The 25,050-nt window shown below is 44.8% G+C and overlaps 1 non-coding gene across 1 annotated transcript; it reads left to right on the forward strand.

Annotated features, from left to right (window-relative positions):
* Positions 1 to 12,341: 12,341 nt before the first annotated feature.
* Positions 12,342 to 12,460, forward strand: LOC129345864 (5S ribosomal RNA). Its single transcript, XR_008598626.1, has one exon. It is a non-coding gene; the product is annotated as a 5S ribosomal RNA (ribosomal RNA).
* Positions 12,461 to 25,050: the final 12,590 nt, after the last annotated feature.

The raw sequence follows: 25,050 nt of genomic DNA on the forward strand, positions 1-25,050 counted from the left end.
TGCAATTAAAATGAATATGTTACCGAAAATTAATTTTTTATTTCAAATGTTACCAATCTATATAAAAGGATTGTCGGTTTTGATTAGCAAAACTGCCTCTCTTTTCCACACCGTGGCTGCAGTTTCCTTTAAAAATTGCTGGGTGACTCTGCTCATGGATTCCCCAGGATCCTGACTAATTTGGCCTTCAGAGGCGGGACTGAAGCTGAGAAAGAACGGTCTTAAGGCCCTCCAGCGAGTTCGACCAGAGAGAAAATTTGAACCCTCAATATTTGTTGCCTTGTCTCTTAGCTGCTGGATTCTCAACATACTTTCTGAACTTTAAGGACAAAATGTCAGTAGATAGACTTGTGTCTGAGCCCTGTTACTTAATACTGTAACTAGGGGATCAAATGTTCCTTTCAAAAACATCCCTGTACACAGAAAGCTAGCATGTCAAGAAGAAGCCTAGGCTAGGAGGAACTCTTCTAATTTTACTGGGTTTTTATTTAGAAAATGTATATGCCACCTTTCCAGAGACTTGCTGAAGACAGCACCCAAAAGTACAAACACCGTACAAAAATTAAAAACCACCATAAAATTGTCAGTATTAAAACAAGCCACAAAAACAAGATTTATCAGCTTAAAATTATAGAACAGGCAAGAGGTGAAGAGTTTAAAAAGATTTATTTTATGTATGTTATTCATGGCCCACCTTTCTCACTGAGACTCAAGGTGGATTACACAATATAAGTCAACAGCCCCACCCACCTCACAGGGTGATTGTTGTGGGGTAATAATAACACTTTGTAAACCGCTCTTGAGTGGGCATTAAGTTGTCCTGAAGGGCGGTATATAAATCGAATATTATTATTATTATTATGATCGACAGCTAGGACATTCAATACTTGAGTTAAAATCTTGGGTGAAGAGAAATGTTTTGGCTGGGCATCTAAAAGGTCAGTAAAGTAGCTTCCAACTGAGTCTCAAGGAGGGAGGGCATTACGAAAGTGAGATGCCACCACCGAAAAGGCCTTGTTTCCTGTATGGAGGGAATATTTTTCAGCGGAAGAGCATGCAACCTTACCTCATGAGTCCCCCTCCCACCTGCTGCCTGAAGTGGTATAGCCCTGATGTTGTGTGCATGTTAGCAAGAACTAATCCTACATCAGCACAGGTGGGGACGTTAGAGATCAAATCACACACATTTATTTCGGCGAAGATCAGCTAAAAATACCCCAGTTACAGTGAAATCCTAAGCAGAGTTACTACAGTCTAAGCTCATCGATTTCAAAGGGCTCAGACTGGAGTCACTCTGCTTAGGATTTTACTGTCTGTAGTGCAATCCTAAGTGGAGTTACGCCTTCCTAGAGCCATGGATTTCAGTGGCTTTAGAAGGGAGTCATTCTACTTAGGCCTGCACTTCAAATCACCCCTGGTAAGGATCATGGAGGTCAGCCAGAGTTGTTGTTGTTTAGCCTGAATGTTTGCATTAATATCAAAGCAGCTGTGTGTACTCCTGTGTATTCATCGGAGAGTGGCTTTGCTAAATGTTACAGCGGGATTCTTAATTGGTTCGCCATTGGATTCTAGCGGGCTTCCCCTGTGCTACTTTGGCATGCTAGTTAATGTAATTAGCAGTGTGTTAGGCTCGCAATGGAGGCCGGTGTTGCTCTTAACACATGGCTAATTATGAAGTGGCAGCCGTTTGCTGGTCCCACTCGGGGGACTAGTGATCGGTCGTGGAGTCTTTCTACCTCAGGGTCAACAGTTCGAACCCTCTCCTTGCCAATTCCCAGGCAGCGGTCTGCAATTCTTCATTAACCCTGGCACAAAGAGGAATCCATTTTCCTCCCGTCAGTTGGGCGTTGTGTGTTTGTTTCTGGCAACGGGGAGGGATGCACCGTCTCCGCTAATTATGTTGCAAACCTTCACATCCTGCCAATATGAATGAATGGGTGGATGGATGAGTGGACAAATTCAGAGTGAGCGAGAACAGAGAGGTGCCTTTTGGTTTGGAGAAACATTGCTGGCAGGGGAGGGGGGAGCTTTCAGTAAAAGAGGCCAGGGCTGTAAGGAATCCCACAGCTGATGTTTCTTGGGGCTGCCCCCCCCCAAACACTAAAAGACTTTGCCTCTTGAGGTGTTCAAAGCCTTCTGCTTCATGTTAGGGCTGGCCTGAGCAAATGTACTCCGCGTATGTGCGGGTGCTTTCTCTTTTTAATTAGCACTTGACATGGAGCCAGACTAATGGAGTTGTTGGGCACATTCTGGTCATTTTGAAAGCATGGAATGCAGAGAGCCAAACCGTCCCCATACAGAAAGGACTTCAGGAGATTGCTCTGTACCGCAGCCGCCTCTCCTCCCCGCCCCCCTGTGGTTTGATGTGGTCTTGCTTAGCTGAATGCTCTATATAGCAGGGGTGGCCAAACTGCGGCTTGGGAGCCACAAACTGCGGCTCGGGAGCTCTTCTAGACATTTTGTGCGACTTCCTGAGGTCTCTGAGTATCGCCATGGCTGTACAGTTTATTTTAGTTTAGTTTATTTCCTTCCCTCCCTTTCCTTCTTTCTTTCCATGTCTTTCCCTTCCTTTTCCTTCTTTCCTTCTTCCCATTCTTTAATATTTTCAATAAAAATGTTGAGGTTCCCAGGTCCAACTCAGAAAATACCTGGGGACTTTGGGGGTGAAGCCTATCAAGGATGTGATATTACTTGTGTCAAAAGTCAGGCGATGGCTCTTCCCAAGCCCCACCCCTTCCTATTATGTCACTTCCAAGATGCTCCCCCAAACTCACCTCTTCCTCTGAAGTCACTTCAATGCATCATCATGTTTTGCAGCTCTCAAACATCTGACGTTTATTCTATGTGGCTCTTACATTAAGCCAGTTTGGCCACCCCTGCTATATAGTCGTCTTTTGGGGGTGGGGAAAACCCTGATGCAAAGTAGTTTTTGCTGAATGACTCATCAGGATTTTTTAAAAAATTAATAATTTAGCCTCTTCTCTTGTCAACTCACTATTTAATGTTACTTTCTCTATTTGCTGTGATAAGCATTAAAATGCGCACATCGGTTGATTAATCATTGTTTTGCTATGTGTAGTGAGGGCCAGTAAATGGTCTGAAATTGCTACAGTGTAATAAATGGTTATTTGATAATGAATGAAATTGTTTGAAAATACTGTTAAAATGTCAGCTTTTAACACACAGATCATTACTCAAAAAACGAATGCAAACACGGAAACCAGCCTGACACTGTAAATATACTGCAACGGATGCAGCGCAAATACGAGGCAAACGGGTATAAATTGATATATGAAGTTAATTTCAATCTGTAAAAGTAATTGCATTGGTTTAACTTATTTAACTCTTCTTACAATAATATTTATGGTAGAGGAAGAAAGTAAAGAAATAAATGATGATAAATAGATAAAAGACATAGGAAATGGGAATTGTTTTCCAATTTAATTACGCTGTCACATAAAATTATCACGGAGATACACTATGCCGACAGGAGGAATACATTAAAACCCTATTATACTCTGCAGAATAGTCGAGCATCCGTTATTGTTTACACCATAAATATTTTTGTTCCTCCCAACTATCTTCCTCCATCTTGTGTGGAATGCAAGATGCCTGAACCTCAGTTCTAAACAAAGTAGGCATGTTGAGCTCCGCTTCCAAGTCGGTGTGTTTTGGATCACAACCCAAACCTCTGTAGGAAGGCAGCAAGCACTCCCAAAGGCATCTGTGAAGGGTTTTAATCTCTGGTTGATATTGTTACCCTCAGGGTGTAAAACAGAAGTCAGGTAAGTGAGAAAATATCATGGATAACTTTTAAACTTGTCTCCTTGTCTGTATCTGGCAAAACATTCATCATTAGCGTACTGGGCGGATATATATGTGTGCGTGTATATATGTAAATGATTGTATATACCTGGATAGCCCAGGCTAGCCCAATCTTGTTGGATCTGGAAGCTAAGCAGTCAGTCTTGTCAGTTCTTGGATGTGAGGCCACTATGGCTCGGGCTTCTAGGCAGCTGCAACACACACATACACAACACACACACACCGGCATGGAGTGGTTGCATTGATTTATGCTATGTAATCCACCTTGCGGCTCAATAGAAAGGTGAATTATAAATAAATCAAATAATTTAATTAATAAATATTGCATGGGCCCTATATTATTATTATTATTATTATTATTATTATTCAAATTATCTGAAACACAATCAACAATAAGCAGAGGTCACATGTTGTTATTGATTGGCCTTGCTAAGCTGATACAAGTTTCCACCAGAGACCTAAGTATCAACCAGATATCGGTGTAATATGTGCGCTGTTCCTATTATTATTATTATTATTATTATTATTATTATTATTATTATTATTATTAAGTATTAATTATTATTAACCCACCTTTCTCATTGAGATCCAAGGCAGATTACATACTGCAAATGAATACAATATAATCAATAGCTAGGACATTCATAGACCAAAGATACAATGTGACCAACCCTTCTGAATTAAAGTGTAAGTAATTAACATGACATCAGCAACTACCCAATAGCAGTGTATCTACATCAGCAGACAGTACCAAATAGCCTAGTCTCCAGTTCCTGCCCCTTACCAAGGTAATTTTGAGCCATTTCTTATGACTTGGTCCTCTAATCTGAATAGAAAGCCCTCCTGAATAATTCAGACTTGCATAGTTTCCGGAAAGTCAGGAGAGTGAGAGGTTTCCTGACCTCCTCAGGCAGGCCATTCCACAAGGTAGGGGCCACCACAGAGAAAGCACCGTGTGTTTGAGCAGTTGTTGATTTGGCCTAGCGCAGGGTGATATCTGCAGAAGGGAGAGATGGAGTTTTGCAGATATGAGGGGCCTCGGCCATGAAGGGCTTTGAATGTGATAGTCATGATCTTGAATCGAGCCTGGTGACTGATGGGCGGCTAGTGGAGCAACTGCAGAATGGGAGTGTGATGCCTGCTCCATCTACCTCCTGAGAGTAAACAAGCTGCAGCGTTCTGCATCAGCTGGAGTCTCTAGTTGATTTTGAGGGGAGACCTATCTACAATGAATTACAGTAGTCTAGTCTCGATGTTACTGGGCCATGAATCCAGGTGGCCAGATCGGCTGAGTCGAGGTAGGGGGCCATCTTCCTGGCTAGTCTAAGTTGGGTGAAGGCCTTTTTTGCAGCTGCATTTACTTGTTTCTCTAGCAGCAGTGTTGGGTCCAGTATAACCCCTACATTCTTAACTGAGTCAGTCAGGGTCAGCTGGATCCCATCAAATCTCAGAAGAACAATATCCTTCACGGTCTCTGTTTTTCCAACCAGCATCAGTTCTCTGTACATTTTGTGTATTTTGTGTCCAGAGACTGTTGTATGCACATATTTTTCACAGAATCCTTTGTTAGTAAGGATTGGACCAGTCAGTCTTCAAGGCAGAGTACAGGTTCTGTGCCTCTCTGTATCCTTTTTGGATCTTAAAGAAGCTGAGAGGAGTAATTTTTGATTGGGGAAGGGGCATGGTTAGGAGAGTTATCCCCTATTTACCAGCAATCCAGCACAAATCCATACTCATTTCCCCATGGCTATAGGCACAGGGGTTCCAGTCTTAGAGTTCCAGTGCTCTGTGCAGTCTGCGTAACTACAGGGAATTCCCACAGGTTGGGGATTCTGGGCAAGGGCTTCCAGGCAAATGGCTGATATTTCTGACCATATTTGTCTTTTTCCTTGCTCTGAGTTCTGCAAACTTCCACCTGAAGCTGTAGAAAGTGTCTCTAGAGCTCACCAGTGTGCCAGGCTTCAAGCCCTGTCTTTGCCTTGTTAAGAATTACAGCTAAGGCTTTCCACAATTACTAGGCCATCTCTGGAACTGAAGACTCAGGGCCAAGCTACAAGTGAGGAATGACACTTGTAGCTTGAAGACACATCCATGGGAGCTCTCCAAGGTCCTGAACATCCAATGCTCATTTGTAGAAACCTGTTACCTGCTGCCTGCCTTCTATTACCTGCTTGCTGCTTGAACTGGGACATTTGCAAACTGGATTCTACTTTTCTGTTCCTTGAACCATCAAGAAGGCCACATCCAGAATTCCCGAAGTAAGCTTCATAATCTCTCATCCCCTCTTGCCAAAGACGCCAATAAACTAATACGGAAACCACTGAGCTGTGCTAAAACAGTAATGTCCAGGTGAAGTAGCTGCTCCTTTAAGATCCTCACTCCTTAGAGAAAGGCAGGCCACACAATGGATACTAAGGCAGGTGTAGGAAGATAAGGGCTCAGTCCGCTCCTAGCTGTGGTCAGAACAAGTCATCAGCTCCATGGTGCTAAGGTACTTCTCTGATCTTGCCGCTGCTCCTGGATTTTGGACAGTTTGTGGCAAGCTGCCTTCCTTCCTCCTGGGCAAACCGCTTTCTGTTCTGCTTAGCTTGCCCAGAGTTCAACCAGCCAGCACTGGACAGAGTTAAATGTGAGCTTCTGAACGAAGCCCCAACTGCTGAGAAGCAGCACACACAATCAGAGTAAATTGATGAGTGGAGGATCGTTCACAGTATTCCTAGAATGGCCCATCAGACGTCTATAAATTAAACAAATGGACTTGCTCCAGAACTTGATTCTCGGTCTTAAAAATGATATGTGCGCACTCTAAGAATGGTTTCTTTTACTGCCGAATGCTGTTAAGACAGGCTATAACTAAAATGAAATACCATTAGAATTTGGAAGTGATCACTGATTGTAATCCAAAATGATCTATTATTTACAGTTCTTATTAAAAATATTGAACATGGAACGCAGTCAAATTCCAGCCATTTGGTATTCTGCTGCTGTCTGACTTCAGTTTCGAAGCCAGTGAAATAAAATTTCCCAAGTAAAGACTGATTTACTACCTTTGCTCTCAGAGATGATTTTCCTACAGCCAAATGCATAATATTTAAAGCCATTGTTTTAATCTCTCTTAAGTCTCTTTGGTGGGCTTGTTGGTGACGCTAAACTCATTTTCATCTTCTGCAACTACAAATGGAACACAAAATCCATCGTGGAAAAGGGGATTACTTTTTATACACTGAAACCTATCGCTGTAATAATTTGTAAGATTTACACTCACACTGAGTTAGTTAGCAAGCAGAGGAATCCTGTATAATTCAATAGTGTTATACAGACAGAAACTAGTCCCATAAAGACAGATTCATATTTCCTGTGGCACAATCCATCCCATACAAACAGGAACCAGGCACTCAGGTGTGACTCCATGTGTCAATCGTACCTCTCAAGGTGTGTGTGGGGGATACACAGCTCATATGCAGGGGTGGGGCAATTAGTTATTCTTGCCGGGGCTGCCACATACTGGGAGAAGGTTGGAAGGGTGTAGGGTAGGCTGGTGAGGAGAGGCCATCCAAGATGTTCCTGGACAGGTAAGACAAGTAGAGATCAGCATGCTAGCGGTATCTACTCTTTCCCCTCTTTTCCCCTTGTTTGCGCTGTCTCTTTTAAATAAGATGAGGGTGCATGTCGAGGCCATCACATGCAGTCCCATCACAAGCAGACTCTACTGACTGCATCCTTGCCAGGTGAGGATAACAAAGGGTAGCAAGGAACAGAGCCTTCTCAGTGGCTGCACCTGTTGTACATAATTGCCTCTGGGAAGAGGGTAAGAAAAGCAAGTTCTTGGTTCGAGTATTCAGAGGAGCCCTAACGCTTTCCCCTTTCAGCTAGCCTTGAACAAATGGTCTGGGTGGTGTGGGTTTTTTTATGGCCAGGTTTTGACACGAATTTGCGTAGTGTTTAAGTGGTTGGGTTGTGAATCGGCACTCTGCTGGTTCGAATCCCACTACTACCATGTGCTCAGCAGGTGACTCAGCCCGAGTTCCCAAGCTGTATTATGGGGATAATAAGAGCATCGATTCTGTTCACCGCTCTGAGTGGGGCAGTAATCTCTCTAGAAGGGCAGTATATAAGTGCACTGTTGTTGTTGTTATGAAAAACTGGGCTGTTTTAAATGGGAGTGAATTTTGAATGTGACAGATACAGAGAGAGTATTAAAGGATTTTGATTTTATTGAAACCGGGCCCTATGAGGAACCAAGAGCTGAGAATGTTTAGCATGGAGAAGAGGACGCACGCTTGTCTTTTCTATTCCACAGGGCAAAAATAGAATGAATGCATGGAAATCGCAGGGAAGTAGATTTTGGCTAAATATTCGGAGAAAGTTCCTACTGGAATGAGCTGTTCAACACTGAAACAGATTAAATCAGGAGGAGCTGGGCTGTTCTGTACTGGAGGACTTTAAAGAGAGATTGGATAGCCATATGTTGGGGATGTTCTAGCGGCGGATTCCAACACTGAGCAGAGGGTTGAACTAGATGACCTCCAAGATCTGTTTCCGACTCTGGGATTAATGTGAGCTGTCTCGACTGCAGGAATACAAATCCCTCAAATAAAACCATTTATGTCTCCACCTGCCTGCAAACTGTAACAAAAGGCAGCTAGCAACACAACAATAAATGATAAAAATCCTTAAAACTGCCGTCTGACCATATGCCAGCAATAGAAAAACTTATTCTTTTTTCTGGACGTAGAACAATTGTGGTTGTTGAGTCCACCCTGACGCAGTATGCCGCACAGCTTCTTCCAAGCCAGGGCAACGACCTTGAGCAGCCACTAATTCCGACTCTCAGTTTCACCGTCTTGGAAATGGGAACCATCACGCCTTTCTCCACAGGACTTCTCTGTGGCTTAAGACATTAATGCCTGCCAGCCACCAGGCATGCTCGAATGCTACAAGGGTTAATAATTATGGGAATTAGCAATTAGTGTATGTAAATCTGTGTTCCAAAGAACCTCGGTTCTTGCTCTGAATAGGGAAAGAGGTAATTTGTTGGAATGCATGTCCCAGCCTTGTCTGATCAGGGAAAGTCACGTTCTCCGTAGCTGAAAATCTGGACCCCTACAATATTTGTTGTGCGTTTCGTGATTACTCTTAATGCCCTTGCAAACACATGTAATAAAATGCTAACAAACCATCATCCATTACCTAATTATATTTATCTAGACAGACAAAATTGAGGGGAGAAAACCCTACAGTAAAAAATATTGTTTCTCATTTGGCAAACAAAGCCTGCATTTACAACTTAATTATCCCTGGTAGTGCCGTAGAGAGAGATTTCTGTTAATCATACTTGGGTCCTAAGTTTTTTTTAAAAAAAAAAAACACATGAGGTTTAAAATGTATGTTGACTCCCAATTAAGTCTACCTCCTCTCCAGTAGGGGAGTTGCTAATGGGATTTAAATGTTTTTTGAGGTTTCACTGGGATCCTCAGCAGGAAATTTTTCTGACATTGATGAAATACCTTTAGTCGATGAAAGACGAATAGGGGAAATTGTTAGCTACTTTGCAAAACCTGCTTTTGCAAAATATCACAATTAATTGCGATCAACACAAGCGCCTCCAACCTCATAGACATAATCATAAAGAAAGGGAGTCAAGTCACAGCGACCTGTACTGGGATGGGGAAGGCTGGGTCATCTATCCAAACTACCTCCATGTGATTGTCTTCACAAAGGGGCAGCACCACCGATGGGCCTACGGTGGCACAACTGGGGAAAGTGGAGGCACCACTTATATGCACCAGTGTCTTAATGTGCAAGCTCAGATGCTCAGTTGCTCAGATTTCCACAAATGTGACAACATATAAAAGGTCCAATTGCACAAATTGTGACAGCTGTGTATAGACCTATGGGAAGGGTTGTAGCTCAGCGGAAGAGCATCTGCTTGGGATACAGAAGGTCCTAGGTTCAGTCTCTGTGCTTTTCAGTTAAAAAGATTTTATTTTTATTGGACTGAACATAAAGGCCACCAAGGCAGCTAAAAGGATCACATGGTAGGTGATATGGAAGACTTCTACCTGGAATTCTGAAGAGCAGAGGCAGCACCGACCTTGATAGAACAAGGGTCTGATTCAACACAAGGCAACTCCATGGGTTACCTTATATTGCCTGCTGTCTCCATGACCTGTCTCCCAGGTGCTGCTACAAGATCCCAGCCAGAGCATTCACTAGCAAGAGCCCAAAGTCCTAAGTATGACTCTACGGGGGAGAATATGTGCCTGAGAATCGGGTCGTATAGTAATGATGAAGCAGAATGCTGAGATGCTAGAATGGAGCGTGCCAGTTGGAACTGGGCATAAAAAACTCCATTTGTTTTGTTTGTTTAATTGGATTTATATCCCGCCCTCCCTGCAAACAGGCGCAGGGCGGCTCACAACAATAAAATATTACAAATGGAGAGCTAGCTATGCAAACAGAAAACTAGCTCAGCTAGCAGAAACATTTTAACCCTTCTCTGTTTCCTATGCTTACACAGGAGAACTTCATTCCATTTGGATTTTCCACTGGTGCTATTTATATCAACGCTGCAATCATTTTCTCTGAGGTGTCCGGTTAGCATTTAATCAGCATACCATGAAAATTAGTCTCTGACCTTTTCTGTGATCTTAAAAACGGAAATTCTGTACAATATTAAATCAGAAGATTGCAACTGGAATTTGTGTTCTTCCTCTATTTTGAGAGGTGAATAAATTCAACTGAGCCTTGGCTGTACCAACTGGCATAACCTATTAACCAGAATCTCCTTCCTTCTTAAGATGCACTTAATAATATTGTGGAGAGTTACCCCAGGCACAGGGACAGAAGAGCTCTGAACAGTTTTAAATGCTCTACAAGCTGTTGTAATGAATCTGCTGTGAGAAGATTTGCTTGGAAAACGTTCAACTTGCTTTTTGTCTTCTGTGTGTGACTCAGTGGGCTGACTTCAGAAGAGCGTGCCAATATCCGCATGCGCTGGCTGCTTCTGTCGCTAGCATTTGACCATAAGTGGACAACATGCTATGGCATTATTGTTGGATTGCAAAGACTTGAGTGTAGCTGCTATGCTCTCCACATTTTGGATGCTGGATCTTTGCAGTAGATACTGCCCCTCTAATGGGCCAGCCTAGGATACCAGTGACGCTTCCATCCTAGATAGCAATAAGGTGCTTGACACATCATCAAGCACTGATCTACTGAATAGCCAGATTTCTTAGACCATTTTGAATCACCCCAGAGTTAACAGAGGTCCTTGTTGTTCTTTTACCACCCCAGCCTTTCTGTGTCGTGAAAGAGAAACACTGCACACAGAAGGGCCAGTAATTATTCTTCATGAAGAACGGGGGTTGGCTTCCCATTTTGCTAAGACATTTCAGCAGGACTGGAGTTCTGCTTGAGGAAGCATCCCGTCAGGTCCTGATAATTGATGCATCTTCCTATCAAGTGAGGCCCAATGGCCCAGCCCCCTGGGGTGCTGCATAGGTAAGATCTATTGTCACTCTGCCATTCATTTCTTTGGTAATTGTGGAAAACTTAGCAAAAGCGCCGATGCTAGGCAATGCCTAGCAACTGCATGGCACTACGTTGTTTGTGTGGTATGTTGTATTCCTCCATCCTGCACAGGAAGGAAAATGCAGGCCAATCCAAAGCTCACTCTATTCATTACTTGCTATTTCAAGCATTTTACTTTCAGCGTTCTAACATTAAAAAAAAATACAGAGCAAGGCCATGCAAAGCAGGTTTTGAACAAAATGTTGGAAGAGGAGGATCCAGCGCTGTCTCTCTCCTCAGGTTTCAGAGGGGGACAAACCAAAGAGTTAGAAAGACGGAAAGGTCAGGGCATCCTGTTCACTGTTTACTATCAGAGTATGGAGTTCCTACAATAAAGAACTCTTATTTCTTTTCTAAATATAAAACATGTGTATGATTTATTATTTTCTCTCCTGCACACACACCAGCCAGCAGAACGAGTTCACAACCACCTATAATCAGGCTTCCTGTGCCACACGATAGACTCTGCTAACGGCCCAAACATGGAATCCTTTAATTAGGTTTCTGGGGCCTACATAACAATTTATGCATCACAAAATATCCAGTCTGGCAGCCAATCATAATTCAGGCAAGTTAAATTAAAACTAATAAAACAAATTCTAAAAACACCTAAATAAAAACTCTGGCCCAAAACACCCTAAACAAAAAGCAGCAGAAATAATCTAACATATTCAGAATGTCAAACTTAGAAGTCAACTGAAGGCATTATGATAATCTAAGAAGAGCCTGTGTGGTCTAGTGTTTACAGTTCTGGATTCTCTGGGTTTGAATCTCTACTCAGTTCTGGGTTCGAATCCCTACTCAGCTATGAAGCGCACAGAGTGAAACTTTCCCAGTCATTCTCTCTCAGCCAACTTCCCTCACAAGGTTATTGTACCATGAAGAGGAGGTGGAGAACCATGTATTTGGAAGGGCAGGATCCAAATATGATAGAATAAGGTCTTGCCTACAGCCATACCACCCTGAACACGCCCGATCTCGTCTGATCTCAGAAGCTAAGCATGGTCGGGCCTGGTTAGTACTTGGATGGGAGACCGCCTGGGAATACCGGGTGCTGTAGAATAAGGTCTTACTTTGCGTATGCAGCTATGGCCATCAGGATTTTCAAAAGGAGAATAGCAAAGAGTCCAGTAGCACCTTTAAGACTAACCAACTTTATTGTAACATAAGCTTTCGAGAGCCACAGCTCTCTTCATCAGATGCATGCCTACTTTGTGCATCTGACGAAGAGAGCTGTGGCTCTCGAAAGCTTATACTACAATAAAGTTGGTTAGTCTTAAAGGTGCTATTGGACTCTTTGTTTTTTTGCTATTACAGACCAACACGGCTAACTCCTCTGATTGAAAAGGAGTGATTCAAAAGGAGTGTATTCTCCAAGCACTGGTTCCTCCAGGTTGTTATAATGAGGAACCAGTGCTCGGACACCCTAAGCCACTGCAGGTGGGCAGAGCCAGGTGGGTCAGATATGCAGAGTTTGGAACACTGCCTCCCAGCTGCCCCTAATTTTAATGGGAAATGTTCATATCCCTCAAACATTACTCAGATGGAGGATATCATGTCCTCAATTACTTTTTCTAGTCTTTGGACAATTCTTAGATGAACGAATCCAGGGACCTCAACTTGGATAGGGATATACCTGACTATAATCCCCTTGCCCAGGTGAATTCTGCTTATTGTTACAGCTTCATGTGTATGTGTGTGTGAGAGAGAAATGCTCTAAGGGGATACCTGTGGCAAAGTTAGCATATAATCCATGACTTCACTCTTCTCCATTCTATGCCAAGTAAGATACCCCCACAGCCTTCTTTCCCTGTGCTTCAGTCAGCTGGTGTGATGGGCCCAGAAACATTTGCAGATCCAACTTTGGATTTTGTTTTAACTGCAGACCTATTCAAAAAGACGCCTGGAAATCCACTGCCTGCAGGTTGGTGATTTATTTAGGAGCAGCAGAGGGAGAAAATTGTCCGTCCTCAAGTGATTTGCACCAAACCTAACGGGGTAGGGAAACGTCCCACTGCTGCCAAGGGAATGAATATTCTATCTAACTGGCCCTGTATTGAGATTAACTTTACCTGCTCAACGTTGTAAAATTTATTTCAGTGTTCTCTGACCACCATATATCAGCAGCCGACCCTTATCTATATAAAACAATAAGCCGAATCTTAAGGCTCTCTTAGAGGTTGTCTGCCGAGATGTATACTTGCTGACATGTAACCTGACTCAAGCCAAACATCATTACCCCCGTGACTGATTGGAGAGAGGCCATCACTTAGCAGTTTTATTTCCCTCTTGCAGCTGAGTTCCTTGACCGAGCTCTCTAAGCTGAGACGGCATTTCAAGTCCTGTTACCAGCTCAATGGTTCTCTTGTAAAGGCTGGAGGGGAGGTGGAGGAGAAGGAGGGGGGGGACGCATCTTCATTTAACCTCTCTATCTTGATTATTACTGATGGGCTATCAATAATTTCAACTTGGTTGAGCAGTTGGCTGAAGGTTAAATAAATTCTGCCGGTTGTTTGCTTGGCTGTACCCGAGCGGAAGAATTCCAATTTGAAGGAGATTTCTTAATGGCTGGTCCTCGGGAAAGGACTTGTAGAGTCAAATATAGGTTAAAAAAAGTTTTGCAGAAGGAAATGGTGTGCTCAAACCCAGGAAGAAAGCCCACCGATCTGAATTTGTGACTTAAAACACAAGCACGTTCATAAATTGTCCAGATACCTGGAAGGTCATCTTGACTGCAGAAGCAATTCCTGGGGGATATTTTTGGGGATGCCTGTGGAAGATTGCATGGTCCAGAAGGGGCATCCTGGAGTCCTTTACAATGTCATAGAAGTTGGTGGGGCACACTCTCTGGGGTAGAACAAGGGCTACATATAACACGAGTCCCCGATCTTGTCAAGACCGCAGGCGCATTTGGAATTCTGAGAAAAGGTAGTCGGTAGACAGCCAGCCTCTTCTTCTGTTCTTACAAGGCCCAGCGGAGAAGCTATCCCCTGCGTTGCCAAGAACTGACTATTGCACCTTACCTAATAATCCTTTTGTTCAAAGAGACCACTGCTCATTCCATCTCAGTCCTGGTAAGGTTGGTCATGAGCCAGAGTCATTACCATCCCTGTCAACGCCGGAGATATATTTTCCCAGTTAAAGGGCAGCCTATGGTTGGCTTTCCATTAACAGCTATTAATTCACCACAGCAAATTATTGCAGAGGTAGGTCTGAATTGCTTACCAATGCACACATTTTTAATAAGGATTAGAAGTAGCGAACCACCACCCTTTAAGCGACTAATTTGTAATCGGCATCCTATAGAAAGTGAATTTAGGAGGAATTCAAGGAACTCAACCCTGGATGAAAGAGTTATTTATCAATTTAAATCCCTTATTAGCTGGCTTCTTCATATATTATGTCTTGAAGTTTCTTACAATAAATTTAATAAAGCTAATAAAAACTCCACAGTAAAAACAAAAACAGCAGTAAAAACAAAACAGTCAAAACAAAAACAGCAATACAATGAAGCAGTGATTTTTTTAAAAAAGCAGTGTAAAAATACAGCGGGGAGCCAGCAGAGGACAAAACAAAATAAAAAGCAAAAAAACCCAAGAACCTTGTGAAGCAACTTCTTCCCTAAACATACTTCAGGGAGGGATGACCGCATTCACAAGAGGTTGGGCAAACAAGGAAGTTTGTTCACCCCGTGCTGAAAAAAAAGGTAAGTCTAAGTACTAAGGCCATTTCCACATGTTCTCAATGGGACAGCCCATTCTCCAAATGCTGGCAGCTTTTCTCCTTTACTCCACTCGTCTCCGATTTCAAAGCAGAAGCAGGCTGTTCGGCTTCTGTTTTTTCAGCACCTTTTTGGGGATGCAGGAAAATGTGGGAAATTGCGTTCTCATAAAAGATGCCAAAAAATAGAAGCCAAACAGCCTGCTACCACTTTGAAACTGGAGACATGTGGAGTGAAGGAGAAAAGCTGCCAGCGTTTGGTGAATGGGCTGTCCCATTAAGAACATGTGGAAATGGCCTAAGTGAATTAATGTGGGAAGAGCATTCCACCACTGAGGTGCCACCACTGAAAAAGCCCTGCCTTTTGTCTCCATGCCCCTTAAGTCAACAGGCGCAGGCACACAGAGCAGGGCTAGAGATGCTGACCTTAACTAGTGGACAAGATGATATAAGAGGAAGCAGCCCTTTGGGAACCCTGGCCTCAATGCTTTATTAGTCATGGAAAGTGGTGGTGGAGGAGTGTTGGGGGGATTTAATAACATCTGGAATAGATTAGGGTTGCCTCTAGATGGGGCCTGGAGTTGTTCCAGACTTACTGATCTCCAGACTACAACGATCAGCTCTCTGGAGGAATTATGAGTTGACAGCTTCAGAGGGTAGACTTTGTACCATCGCATACCTGCTGAGCTCTCTCCATCTTCCAAACTCCATCTTTCCCAGGCTCCACTCCAGAAATTTCCCAACCCAGATTTGGCAACCTTAGGCAAAGGGTTAGTTTGAATTTGACAAAACAGTGGAGAGATGGAAGGGATAGACCCTTTTTAGGGAAGTGCTGTGCCATATTTATGGGTTACACTTTTTTTATACTGCCCTTCCTCCAAACAGCTGAGGGTGGCTTCTATCATTCCTCCATTTTAGCCTACCCTGCAAGGCTTAGAGAGTGACTTTCCTGAGGTCGCCTTCATGGCTAACCGGAATCTCCCTGGACTTAGCCCAGCATCTTAACTATGACACCACACTAGCTCAGAGAGAGAGAACTGGTTAAGTGAAGAAGGTCCTTAGCATCTCTAGGGACAAAGATCGTGGTTAACAAGTGTTGGAAAAGGACCTTCTCTGCTCTCCGGAATTGCTGCCAGAGAAAGCAGATAGCTTGATGAACTTGTGGCCTGATTTCATATGTTTTCTCCACTGCACTGTGGTCCAGTTCTGAACTTGGTGGGCATATAGCAGCTATTTAAAACTGCTGGAATAGAATCATGGGTCTCTAAGTGTCTTGTACAGTTAAAAGCATGCCCCTTGAAATGGAAGGACAGCAATGGTCAATGGTCAACATTTTTAGAATGCAAAAGCAGGGCCAATCTTATACTGCTGAGTTTGTAATTTTGATATCGCTTTATCCCCCCCCAAAATTGGTCTAGCTATAATTCAAAGGAGAATTATTTTTTGTAAAGTTATATTGCAGGTTCTGGGAATCCTAGCTTCGCCTAATAACAAAGCAAAATCATTATGTAAACAGAGAGCCCATCTCATCTGAGATCTGTCACATAAATGTCATACTATCAAAAAAGAAATGCCTGCGATTATACATACATTGTAATTGAAAACGGTATAATACATTAGCGAAGCCGCCCATTTATCTAACTCTAATCAGTTCCCATAAAATCTCATTTAGAAAAGTTGGGCACAATTCAGAGTGCTTGGTGATGAGAGCATCAGTCAAGCGGAGAGTCGATGGAACAGTCCTGACAAACCACTTTTTTGGAAGGGGGGGGTGCAGATTCTTCAAGAAAATGAAGTTGCTGCTCATGGAATAGCAACTTTTTAAAAGGGGGGTTTCATGGCACTAGCTGACCCTTTCCTAGGACATTCTTTAAATGTTGTAAATTCTTTTTAAAAAAACTTTAAACAGTGGGATGCAAACATTAAGCATCGTATGAATGCAAAATGGAGTACCCTTGTTCTTTGATACCCCCCACCCCCAGGGACACTCGCGCTCCAGAAATTTTGTCCCCCAAGGCAGCCTAGCATTCATTGCGTCAATAGTTTAAATCCTAGTTCATCTGGCCCCTGCTAAAATGTTTGAACTAAGTCCTAGTTTACATAAACCACCACACCGGGGCTGTCATTGAATTTTTAGTTATGTAATTCCTGTACACCCAACTTTTGGCTAGCTTTTCAGTAAATATTTATGCAGAGGAGTTAGCCGTGTTAGTCTGTAGTAGCAAAATCAAAAAGAGTCCAGTAGCACCTTTAAGACTAACCAACTTTGATTAGTCTTAAAGGTGCTACTGGGCTCTTTTTGATTTTAGTAAATATTTAGGTTGCTTTCGGTCCCAAATTGTTGGGAGGAAGGCAGGCCCATACACATATTAAATAAATACATATTTCCACCCAGTGCATGATTGTTTTTAACATTGCTCTCAGAATTCGAAACTGAAAAATTCTGCAGAAGAAAGAACCCTCTTCTTAAAAGTTTGGCTTCCAGGGAGGCCTGCGCAGACTCCGTTAAAACGAGAGCAATGGCTGGTCGCCAAGGGTTGGTTGGGCTGTCACCAGCTTTTTTAATGAATATCTGTAATTTAGTTCTTATTTTCCTACCTCTTTATTAAACACCTCCCAGCCCCGTCTCGCTCAATATTTGAACCAGCGGTTTTAATGACCATCCCTTCATTAAACATTACAAGCTTTTTAAGACCTTGGCAGAGCGACACTCCTTTTCAATAAGTTAGTGCTCCTGCAAAGTCAACAGAGACTGCTAAACTAATCCCTCGTGTTCGCTAATTATGAGAGCTGGTTCCTGGGCAAGATGGGCTGAACTGCGGAGGAAGCCCTGGAATTTTCACACTGCCCGGTCCCCCCCCCCCCCACCCCGGGCTCTCTCTCATGCCGTGATCTAGATGTCAGCGAAGGGTAAAGTGGTCTCAGTTCTGAGGGCAGCCCAGGTAGCTACAAGCAACCTCCGTTAATGTTTTATAGCAAAGGTGAAGTATAGCTCAACGCAAACGGGAGACATATATTACAATAAAAATGGGGTAGAGTTGTCTAGTGTTTTTAAAGGCAGCCATAAAAAATGAATAATGATGCAGTTTAAAGCTAAAAGACAGCTGCCACGCTCAGTGGCTATGATGGATGTCTAAACACCCAGCGTGGAGAGGACCTGCTCCCGGGAGACCACCATCCAAAAAATTAATTACTACGATTCAGCATCTTTAAATGTGCCACTTAATATACTGCCACCATAATTAAATTTCCAGCCCTGTGACCTTGAGACCATTTCCTCAGATAATAAATGAGATCAAGGTTTAATCGATGTGGATAGACGGGGAAAACTGTCCAAGGAAACGCAAAACCATCAGAGGAACGCTCAAGGTCAGGTAAGGAAAACTAAAGCAAGCCATGGGTTGGCACTAATGACAGTGCGCTGATTTTAAAAAAAAAATAGTGTTGGTTTTAATTTGCTCTGTTTGCCAAACAATAATTCCATTGTGATACTGGGTGATGGAAGCGGTTTGTTGCTGGATGCAGGGAAGAATGGAACAGAGAGACTATCTTTGGTGTCTCTAAGGAGGTACATCATCATGACCTATCTATCCGAAGAATATCTCAACGGCAATGTTCATATCCTGGAAATATTGTTGGTTTCTAATGTGCTGCCTGACTCAAATCCTGCTGTTCTACTGCGGACCAACACGGCTACCTACCCGAATCTCTCTCTCTCTATCTCTCTCTCTCTCTCTCTCTCTCTCTGTCCATCCATCCATCCAAAACTAGGCGAGTCCTGTTAGTAGGAGTGGGTTACTCTAGCACACAGCTGTAGGGACCCCCTCTCTGCACCCTTCTTACCACTATAGCAAAACCTACACCCTTTGGAGGAAAAGCCCGCTGCGATGCTCTTCTTATCCCTCTGGTGACCTCTTCCACACTTCTCAGCCTCTCCAATACCCTTGCTTCAACTCTAGGGAATTTGCACCAAGAAAGAAAAAGGAGTGGACACCGAGAGGTGGTTTATTTATTCATAATAATATCTATCCTTTGAACTGTTCAAAAGATTTCACGTCCATTATCTGAATAATACATACAATGCCGAGGGGAGGGAAGCCAATATTAGCAGCTTTCCCACAAGCAAAATTGCCTCTAATAATTATGGCAGGGAGACTGTTGCAAGGTTCTCTGGGCAGTGGAACGTGTCGTGTTACGGGATCCCTGCTGATGAGAGCTGGGCCATCCTCTACCCTTGAGGCAGCATCAACAGTCTCTCTCAGGGCTTTTTTTCTGGGTAAAGAGGTGGTGGAACTCAGGGGTGTAGCATGGGTTGCCAGCTCCCGGGGCAACTCCTGGCAGGAGAGGATGCCCCTGGCACTACACACGTGCACACTTTGTGCACACGCACTCCCAGGACCGCATGATGACGTCACTTTCTGGTGCCGAGAGGTGCCGAAACTGCGTTCCACCATGTTCCGGCAGGAAAAAAGCCCTGGCTCTCTAGTCCAGCATCCTGTTCCAAGCAGTGGCCAACCAGGCGTCCCTGGAAGGCCCCCAAGCAGGGAGCAGAAGACAAAGCCTTGCCTTGTCATTGCCTCACCCCAGCAGCTAGTATTCATAAGGTTACTGCCTCTGAGCATGGAGGCTTCATTTAGTCATTTAGAGAGCAACAAATGTCAGCGAAAGGTCACCCAATGAGCGAAGTGGGAAGGAATTGTTCCCGGGTCCCCCCCAGTCTGACACTTTGACCTTATACTGCCCCAGTGTTCAGTAAGTCAGCAAATAACTTCTCCTCTTTTCCATCTGAGAGAAATTCTGCTTTCGTAGCTCAAGGCTTGTTCTGAGGCTACATTTCCGTGGGCACATCTTAACAGCACTAGTAGACAGGAGGGGTAGAAACCTCAGAAGGACGCAGGAGTCGTCACGCTGAATGGGACCCCAGCAGACGTTTCTCGCCCAGCTCATGCTTAGAAGCAAAATTAAACATACAAGTCCAGCCGTAAATGAATGGAACAAGAGATAAAACAAATGGGGTGGAAATTAGACCTGTTAAAAGGCAGGGACTCCATTTAACCATTGTTTAACATACGGAATTGCCCAAGTTACTGTAAATCCACTCAGTGGCAAAAGGAATCTATTGCAAATGTAAATCTGAGGCAACTGTAAATTGTCAGGACTGTCATGCCAATGAAAATCTTGCAGCCCCTTCATTCCCTTCAAGCACAGAAGGGCTTGCAAAATGCAGAATGGAGAGACGTGGGTGGCACGCTACCGAGCAGCATCGGTCAATTACTCCACTGCTTTTGAAATGTTTTTAAGACAAATGGTTTTCAGGCTGTGTGTACATGTGTGTCATCAAGTGGCAACCAATTTATGGTGACCCCCAAAGAAGGCCTTTGCTCAGAATGACAGACACATCTAACTGTTTCCTAGAGGTAAGCAGGTTCCATAGGATTTCTGTAGAGCTTCCCAAACCTGCACAACCTGTTTGAACAGGGTGGGCCAAAAGCAACTGCAGGAAGTTACACCAATGCCACCAACCCGCTAAGGTCACCTCTCTTTGCAACGATTGTCTCCAGCCTTCACTCTTGCTAGTTACATTTGGGCAGCCTGCCATTGTCTCTCCTTGATTGGTCATACAAAATTGCTGTCAGTTTGTATATTTGGCTATTTGTGCAGCTATCTTTATGAAACTATTCTGGAACTAGGGCTCTCCAGTATCTCCAGCTATGGAACCGCACATCTCCATTACGCATAAAACATATATAAATTATGTATCAAAAGGTACCTGGTGTTTCCATCCACACACAAAAATGGAGTTCAAAGAAATCCACACCATCTTGTTGAAAGGATACGGAATGGAATCCTTGGCACAGCAAAATGGTTGAGCTCTCGGTGTACACTCTTTGTGCCAAGCCAAGGGCAGTACTTCTTGATCTGGCTTCCTAGGGACATTTCCTTTTTTGTTGTTTTTTGAAGTCAAGTTTCCAGCCCTTATGATAGATGGGGGGATTCAAAAATATGAGCTGTACCTACTAAACGCACTCAGCACCACTTCTAGTTCAGCAAGACGCTCAAGGGCCCAAAGAACTCCTACACAATTCTTTCCTGTTCCAATCCACAATTCTAGAAAAGTTTTCACATGGAAAATCTGAAAGAGAGAACTATGTCAGGTCCAGTGTATATCTAAACTGTACTGACTCCATTTTCTAATGCTTCTAGTGTTTAAGTGCTTTCTTCCCAGGTGCACCAGTTCCCAGGCAGCATTCCCACCGGAGGCGACTGTTTTGTCTAACACCGTTCCACCAAGCATTGGCCTTGAAGGAGAGCAGCTTCCCAGGACTGAGAGATGTTGTTTTGAGAACTGTGGGGGGAGGCAAATCCAGATGGGTATTGTTACTTTGTACCTCATGCTTTGCCCTTCATTGGTAACAATGACTGTGTACCATCCTGAGTCTCCTATTCAGGACAGTGGACTATAATGGACCTTTTCTGCAGTAAAGTTTCCTTGTTCAATCAATGGACTCCTGTTTGCTTTTGAAAGGGAACCTGTAGGAAGAGCCTTATCTAGCCACAAGCTGACATTTTGTTACCAAAATGGGGGCAGGGGGCAGTTACCAAATGGGGGCAGGGGAGAGAATCTCACCTGAAGAAATGGCGGTACAAATCGCCACCCTCCAAAGTGTCATGTCCTATCCAGTGGAGGACGCCCCGCAGCAGCCGCTGCCTTCGGGAGAGGAGGAATACTATCCTGGAGAACCGGGAGAGTCGCCCGCGGAACTCCCTAGAAAAGACGAAACCCCGCCACACGGGGATACTCCAGCTGAGGTACCTGGAGAGACTCCGACGGAAACCCCTAAATTGGACGGGGATCCATCTCCCAAGGAGACTCCAGCAGAGGAGCCTAGAGAGGAGGAAGAAGGGCCAACCCGTCCAACCGAAACGACGGTGATACCCCCTCCCGCTTCTCCAACGACAGTTCGGCCGGATCAGACGGAAGAGCCTCCGGCCCCTTCTGAGGAGGAATTACCGCAACGACCACTAGAAGTGGTTCCCATTCAACAAACCCCGAGCGCCCCGACGCCACAAGACCAGCCTTTGCGTCCCAGAGACACGACGCCGAGAGGGGCAAGCCCACGCGGCCCACCACCCATCAGGCCTTCGCCGCTGCGGCCCCTTCCGCTTCGACCGCAACTAACTCCTTCGCAGCCACCGATACGTTTGCCACTTGAGCAGCCCGTAATACCACCTCCGAACCAACCGGTGGGGCCTACACCACTACGACCCCACCAACCCGTCCCTCAGCGGCCGGTCATTACTCAGCCGCACCGGCCACCTCCACCTCAACCGCTACTGCCAGCACCTCCTGTGTTGCCACCACCAGCCCAACCGAGATTGCAGCCGCCTGTCCGACCACGACTGCAGCCACCGGCCCAGCCGAGAGCACCACCGCCAGCCCAGCCAAGGCCGCCACCCCCGGCTCAACCGGTGATGCCGCCGCCAGCGCAACCAGCACCGCTACCACAACCGGGTCCCCCCATACCTCAAGTGCCATTGATGCTTCCGATGGACTTCTACCCAGCACCGGCGCCGAGGCAAGACCTCCCGATGGGTTGGGTGAAACTGGAAGCTACTTTTGATGGGGATCCCTCCAAACTGGGATTTTTCTTAGTGCAAGTCGTGCAATTCTTCAACCGGTGGGGACACCTCTTCGGCAGCGAGGCCAGTCAAATTGAACATCTCGGCTCCCGCTTACAAGGCAAAGCAGCGGACTGGTATGTAGGACTATACAATATCAGGGCCCCGGAACTTAATACTCTCCAGGGGTTGGTGGATGCTATTCGAGCGCAATATGAAGACCCCTTAGAGGAAACCAGGGCCCGAACAGAATTGCAAGCCATTAAACAGGGCAGCATGTCGGCGAGAGACTATATCACGAAATTCCGACAATTGGCCGCCAAATGCCCTAGGTGTGAGGAGTCCACCAAAATTATTCTGTTCAAGCAAGGGCTAAACCCGAGACTTTTGGACAGAGCCCTCATGCAGGACAATCCCCCTACGTTGTTAGGTTGGATCCAACTTGCATGCGAAGTTGAGAATCGCATTTTGGAAGTCCGTTTGGTTGAACAACAACAACAAATGGGACAAAGAAGACCCTTGACTTTACAGAAGGGAGGACGGGGAGCTGGGTACGCCACCCGTGGAGCGAGAGATGCTAGATGGCAACAAGGGCTGTGTTTGCAATGCGGACAAGCCGGTCACTTTGCAGCACAATGCCCCTACCGGCCTGTGCAAAGACCTCCGCTTCAACTACGGCGCCCAACCCTTGCTCCATTTCCTACTCTCCAACGCCCGATTCCCGCGCCACGTGCGAACAGAGGCCGCGGCGCTTCCCAAAGGCCCGCCTCAGAGAGAGGACTGGAAGCGGAAGAAGTTATGGAATACGACCCCGCTTCCCCAAACGCAGAAGTCAATCCAGAAAGCCCCCAGTCGGGAAACGAGATGGATCTGTCGTAAAAGGGCCCAAACGACAGATCCGCCCCAAGCCCGTCCCTGCACGGAACCGGCCGCCTGGGTCCATCTTATTCATGCCAGTAACTCTAATCAACCCAGAGAGAAAAATGCACATCCGAGTGCAAGCCCTTATCGACTCGGGCTGTTCGAGAGACATCATCGCCCCAGCTCTAGTCAATGGACTAGTTTTACCCACTCGGGAATTACAAAATCCAGTAATCTTTGAACAAATGGATGGCACCAATATGAACCCTGTTACCACTGAGACCATCCCAGTGATCACAGGCATGGGACAACATTGGGAAAAGAGGTCTTTTGTCATCAGCTCCACTGCCAAATACCCGTTAATTCTAGGCAGCAAGTGGCTATGTGATCACAATCCCTACATAGACTGGGCACAAGGATGTATCACCTTCAGTCATGCCAACTGTAAAAATCACCGTTGGAACCAAAACTGGGGCAATGATCCAACCCATACTGAAAAGGCCCTTCTTACTCAAGAAGAAATCAGCCAAATACCCGAACCGTATTGGCCTTTTCTAAACGCTTTTTCCGAGGAGGAAGCTGATACTCTACCCCCGCACCGACGAACGGACTGTGCGGTGGAAATTTTACCCGGAGCCTCACTGCCCAAAGGACGACTCTATCCCATGAGTCTCCATGAACGAGAAGAGCTCCGGAAATTCATCGACACCAACCTCCAACGAGGGTTCATCCGCCCAGCCAACAGCCCCCACGCCGCTCCGGTTCTCTTCGTGAAAAAGAAGGATGGGGGACTACGACTGTGCACGGACTTTCGAGGACTTAATGCAGTGTCCACCAACAACGCCTATCCGATACCACTCATCCGAGACCTGCTCAACGTCGTGGCCCAAGGTAAGATCTTTACAAAATTAGACTTAAAAGATGCTTACTTCCACGTCCGTATCAAGGCAGGGGATGAGTGGAAAACCGCATTTAATACGCCCCTCGGACAATATGAATACCTAGTTATGCCTTTTGGATTGACGGGGGCCCCGTCTGTATTTATGTCCATGATAAACGAAGTTCTGCACGAATTTCTGTACAAAGGGGTGGTGGTGTACCTTGATGATGTCTTAATTTATTCAGACACAGAGGAAGAACATATTCAAATGGTACAAAAGGTCCTGGCCACCTTGATGAATAATAAACTGCCCATCAAGTTGTCCAAATGTGAATTCCATAAAACCGAACTCACTTACCTTGGGTATTGCATCTCCCAAGAGGGTTTAAAAATGGATCCGACCAAAATACAAGCGATTCAAGAATGGCAAACACCCACCACCCGTAAAGAACTACAATCCTTCCTGGGTTTTGCCAACTTCTATAGAGACTTTATAGCAAATTTCGCCCAAATCACGCTCCCCTTAACAGAATTATTGAAAACAAAGGATAAAGGGGACCAAGCGAAAAAAC

Source organism: Eublepharis macularius, chromosome 18, assembly GCF_028583425.1.
Source record: "Eublepharis macularius isolate TG4126 chromosome 18, MPM_Emac_v1.0, whole genome shotgun sequence".
NCBI classification, from domain to species: Eukaryota; Metazoa; Chordata; class Lepidosauria; order Squamata; family Eublepharidae; genus Eublepharis; species Eublepharis macularius.